The 5,913-nt window shown below is 34.5% G+C and overlaps 1 long non-coding RNA gene across 1 annotated transcript; it reads left to right on the plus strand.

Moving 5' to 3' along the window:
* The first annotated feature begins 3,038 nt into the window (after positions 1 to 3,038).
* On the plus strand, positions 3,039 to 5,225 carry LOC137076089 (uncharacterized). Its single transcript, XR_010905196.1, has 4 exons — positions 3,039 to 3,200; positions 3,309 to 3,368; positions 3,474 to 3,611; positions 3,793 to 5,225. It is a non-coding gene; the product is annotated as an uncharacterized lncRNA (long non-coding RNA).
* The last annotated feature ends 688 nt before the right edge of the window (positions 5,226 to 5,913 follow it).

Below are 5,913 nucleotides of genomic sequence, written 5' to 3' on the forward strand. Positions count from 1 at the left end.
CAGAGGAGGACGCGCTGCTCCTCTCTTCACTATTTACGGGATCTGTGAGATTGCAATCTAATATGTGATTAGCCCCTCTGTTATTTATTCTTCAATTTGGAGGGATTTCTGTGTTTTGATAATATAATGTGAATTATTTATTGGCCTAATCTCTGCATTTCATTTCCTCCACATGCCATTTTGCTCCAAAGACAAAGATATGCCATCAGAGAATGCAAAACAGGATTTGTCAATAAAAAGATGGGTTGCACATTGACTATAATACATTTGCTTTAGATTATACTGTGAGACTTTACTGCCAGCGTTGAGAGCAAGAGTCGTGGCTTGAGCCACTTCATTGTCCCATCTGACCCGGTCTTAAATTAAAAGCGTCTCTGTGTAGCCATGGAAATTTGTGGTAATTAGACCTATTTGGCGGAGGTTAATCACAACTGACATGAGCAGATGAAAAGGCAAACAGTAAGTGCTGCTGATGCAGCTGGTAACCTGCACTGAACTCAGAGGGTGATTTTGTTCTAACAGTGCCTAATATTTATGTTGAGTGCCCAACACTCAGCACTTGTGCTGCTTTTACATGAAACTTATGCATAAAAACATACATGATCTACAGTCACGTCACAATGCCATTATGTTTTTTTTTGTTGCACAGAATGTATTGTAGTGTTTTGAACCATATATTGAAATGAATTTAGGATTATACATTGATCACCTTCACATCAAACATTTAGTGTTGCTTTATTTAGATATTGATATTAATGATCAGTATCTAAATAAGCCATTATCTATTTATGGCTGTAATTATAACAATTCTCCATTCATTCAACAGTTTTAATATTTATAATTTTTACATTTTATAAATAAGTAGTGGTTTATTTCACGCTCAAAGACGTGAATTTTTGTATATTATTTGATTTTGAACTGTTAATACTTTCCCAAAGACTTTTCCTTGAGTGTTCACATTTCAAAAGAGAAAATAGATCAAACTTTTAGCCCTTCACCTTCTGCTACATAGAGAAAGCTTTTGCTGCTAAGTGCCTGTCCAATATTCCATACTTTTTTTTGGTTTAAATATACACCATCTGGATATTTAGTTCAGTATGAGTCACTGTTTTTTCCAGTAATAAGAACCTTACAGTAGACCCTTACTTTACCTTTAATGTGCTTGATGTTTTTGCCTATTGAATTTTCTGGATTTTTCACGCCATCACAAGAAGCCATCTGAGGCCTAATGATCTGCGGCCATGTACACAGTTTATCTTCAGTCCAGCAGTGTAATGAGTGGGAAGAGCTCCACTGAATAGACCCTCTGGGCCAAGGGATTCCATTAGCACGAAAATGGTGTGACTATTTCAACTTTTTTTGTTCACACCTCGGCAAACAGATGTTTTCTTGCGTATTCATCAAGTTGTCCAGGCTCATGAAGCACATGATGCTTCTGGATATGACTTAATGCATGCTTGAAATGGATTGAGGGTCATCAGACTTTCTTTCTGTCTGAGAACTGTTTTCAAAACCAAGAAGCATGCAGATTGTGAGTCAATATATTGGGCTTGCTTTACCCAGTAATTGTTTATTTTTTGTTGCTGATATAGAACAAACATAGTTGATGTCTGTTAAAATGTCAGGATTAATTATGGAATGAATACATATGCTTGTCTACTGATGCAGATTTACAGATTTTATTCCAGTTCCCAATGTCTCAATTCAATTTGATTCTGAGTTGAATTCGATTTGATTTAGTTATATTTCATGTATAATGTCCATTTTGCTTGTATATGGAAACATGTATCCAATAATGCTCTAAGTGCTTGTTTCACACTGATTCAAACTAACTTTTAGTTTTTTTTATAAATATGTGTGTGCTTGCAATATTTCTTAATATTTCTTTATATAATTATTTTTTATTTTTTATTTTTTTTGATACATACTGAACACTAACCCAAATGAGTTGAGCTGACTCAAAATATTGGTGGTATGATCAGCAATCATCAAATTTCTTGATTTATAATGTTCCCAATTTTAAGTAAGAAAGTTCTAAATTGTAGTTCTCATAATTGCTCCTAACTTCAAATATTGAGGTAGATAACTCATACTTTTTAGAATTTAGTTAATTCACTTTTTTATTTAGATTTTACCTTGTAAATCAAATTAGTTTATTTACTTCTGTAAACCCTTGTTTAGTTGACGGAACTCAATAAATGAAGTTCTATTTTTAAGTTAAACTCAACATTTAAGTAAGATTTTTATTTTGTACTCATATTTTTTTATTGTTCTTAATTTGAAATATTAGAATACACCAATTTATATGTTTAAATTATAATTATCAGGTTATCCTAACATAAATATTTAGAAAATTCCAACTTTCTAATTTAACAATGGTATTAGCCTACACTGTAAATTTTTTTTTTGCGATTTTGTTATTTCAACAAAAAAATTTCAGTAGAGATAACTAGATTGTCCAGACAACAAGGCATTTTAAGTTTTCTTGTCCTCAACTAGACTGAAAGTTAAGTGAACAAGTATAATTGTTGTTTTAACTCAAAAACATATGTTGAAATAACTACACTAGATTTTCTGTTGAATGAACAAGTATAATTGTTGTTTTAACTTAAAAACATAAGTTGAACTGTTCTGGATTTTACTCCAATTATACTTTTGTCTATTTATTTAACTACAGTAAACTAAACTTAATCTACTATGTGCAGCTGATTTATATACAACACTCTAATTATATAGATATGAGCACATTTATTTAACTTACCGTATTTAATACGTACCATTCCACACCATATAAACCAAGTCTTAATTCAAGGAGTCAATGAGTAAAGAGTTTTTGTATTAACACGGCTAGTGAAAACAGCGCCATCTGGCGGAGAGGATAATTATGTACATCCAGGAAATGCACGTGCTGTATGCGCGCGCCCCCGTATCCCCTCCCCCACCGACTGACATACCAGACGCCATTTCCATTCAATCGCAATGCTGAGCAATTGAGTAGTGTTTACACCGGCATAGTGTTTTATCTCATTAACTGTATGAAGTTTATAACATTATATTGTGGTAGGATTGTGTGTGTGTGTGTGTGTGTCCGTCCGTGCGCACCTAAACTTAGAGATATCTTCTTTGACTCGCGGTGCAGAGCGGAGGATAGAAACAGGCGACTGAGGCGAGAGAACTTTTTTACAGGGAAATATTATAAAGTAAGTGTTTTATCTCATTTACCATTTGTTTTTCATAATTTATTGATTTATACCAATATGTAACTTATATGCTGTGCGCGTTTAAACGAGCCAAAATTTTTCTCTCAGGGGACATGACTCACCGTGCAGTGCAGACATGGAGTTTACTTTTAACCAAGATAACACAAAGTAAGTTACGTGTTTAGCCTCATCTACAAAGTGTATTTATGACATTATATTGTTTTATAATTATATTTGTGTGTGTGTGTGTGCGTGTGTGTGTTGTGCTCCCAGAGCCCTTGAAATACAGAGTTCCTAACGTTACACGCTTTTACCTCGCGGGGTTCATGGAGCTCTCAACAACTCGCGCCGTCTATTTGTTCGAATGGTTGGAGGTGGACAGCAGTTTCACTATATTTGCTGCAATTTCTGGTAAATATTAACTTTATGAATTTAAATAATATCAAATTGTGAAATTTGAAGTTTTCAGCCCTAATTAAATCACAGAGTCATTGTACAGTGTAAACATTGCAACATGTTGTCAATAAGCCTATAAAATGTTTTTTTTAATTTATTTTTTATTTTATGTTTTTATCTATTGCTCCTTGACAAGAAACTGAACTGGTTTACGGATCGGATGAAACTACATCTCGCTTCACTGCATGGTCTCTCTCTCAGATCGCCATCAGATACAGATAAGTTTCATGAAACTCCTTGAAAATTATTAAATGTGAGTTTGAATCGATACAGGTAAAATAAATAACTATTAAAGGGTAAGTTCACCCAAAAAGGAAAATTACCTCATGATTTACTCACCCTCAAGCCATACTAGGTGTATTCCAGACGAATACAATCGGAGTTATATTAAAAAAAAATCTAAAGCATTATAAATGGCAGTGAATGGCAGTCCAAATTTTTAAGCCCAGAAAAAAGTGCATCCATCCATTGTAAAAGTAATCCACATGGCTCCAGGGGGGTTAATAAAGACATTCTGATGTGAAGCGATGGGTTTGTGTAAAAAAAAAAAAAATCCATATTTAACAAGTTATAATGTAAAATATGTAGCTTCTGGCGCGACGGCCATCCGTATTAAAGTTACGGAAAAAGTGTAACTGGCACGGCGATGTCGTCGGAAGGGGAAGAAAAACGCAACTGGCGCAGCGACGGCATCGGACATGGTGTAAAAAAAACGTAATTGCCGCGACGATGACGTCGGACGTGGCGTAAACCTTTTGAACTTCGAGAGGCATTACACTTATTTCGTAAGTTGAAGGCGGTCCGCCAGAAGTCCGCCAGAAGCCTTTATTAACCCCCCGGAGCCTTCTGGATTATTTTTATAATGGAGACAGGGCTTGACATTAAGCATGTTCATGTGCTTGTCCGGAAAAAAGTTTGATATTTTGTGTGTGTGTGTGTGTGTGTGTGTGTGTTTTAAATATAATTTATTCTGAAGCAATATGCTGACCAGTATTCAATCAGCTTTGACATATTTAAATCTGCATATTTGTGAATTTTTTAATTATTATTTTTTACCTTATATAAAGGGCATTTCCCCTCTAATCTTATTAAATATAGGCTATGCTTCAGGTTTCATTTTATATTGTAAAATTTGATCTATACATTAATTTAAAATAAGACACTATAAGGGCTGTTACCAATCACATTAAATAATTTACACTGAAAAATTTAATTTGCATTAAATAATGTTTTGAAATTTGTATTTTTGGATAGACCAATAATGTTTAAACATCAAACCAAACCTCCAGTAGGTGGTAGCAGGTGGCCGTTTTAATGAGTGAGTCATTGAGTCGTTCATTCAAACGATTCATTCAAACGCTGAATCGTTCAGTAACACACATGTTGCTGTGACGTGTTGCGGTTCTGCTGTGAATGATTTTCACTGCTGAAATAGAACAAAACATTAAATATTGCTTCTTAAATGTAAGTGACTTTAAGGGAATGTTAATTTAAGTGAATGTTAATTAATTGTTTTGCTATGAACTGTCATATGAAGTCAGTGTCATTTTCAGTCGTGGTGGTATTCAGGAAAACGGTTCAAGTGTTGTAATGTCCTCTCTAGAGGCTGCACAAGTGTCAACAGCACGACCTTGTTATCGTCAGTTCATTATATATTATTATCCACTATCAATCACCACTTACACTAAATTAATGCAATCATTCTTGCATTTTGGTGATTCGCTAGCTATTATTTGTTTTAATCAGGTCCATCGGGCAAGTAAAATTCTCTTTCACTTGTCCCTTCGAAAAATCCACAAGCGTTAATGTCGAGCCCTGGGATAGATGCACTTTTTTTCTGGGCTTCAAAATGTGGGCAGCCATTCACTGCCATTTATAATTTTTGGATTAGCCAGAACTTTTTTTAATATAACTGATTCAGGGCTCGACATTAACGCTTGTCAGGGACAAGTGAAAGAGAATTTTACTTGCCCGATGGACAAGAGCCTGATTAAAACAAAAAATAAACTAACGTTAGCGAATCACCAAAATGCAAGAATGATTGTGCATTAATTTAGTGTAAGTGGCGATCGATAGTGGATAATAATATATGATGAAATGGCGATAACAAGTTTGCGCTGTTGACACTCGTGCAGCCTCTCGAGGAGAAATTACAACACTAGACCCATTTAAGCTGTTTCCTGAATACAATCACGACAGAAAGTGACTCTGATTTCATATGACGGTTCCATAAACATTACATTAACATTCACTTAGT

The sequence above is a fragment of the Pseudorasbora parva genome, chromosome 5, assembly GCF_024679245.1.
Source record: "Pseudorasbora parva isolate DD20220531a chromosome 5, ASM2467924v1, whole genome shotgun sequence".
Classification (NCBI taxonomy): Eukaryota; Metazoa; Chordata; class Actinopteri; order Cypriniformes; family Gobionidae; genus Pseudorasbora; species Pseudorasbora parva.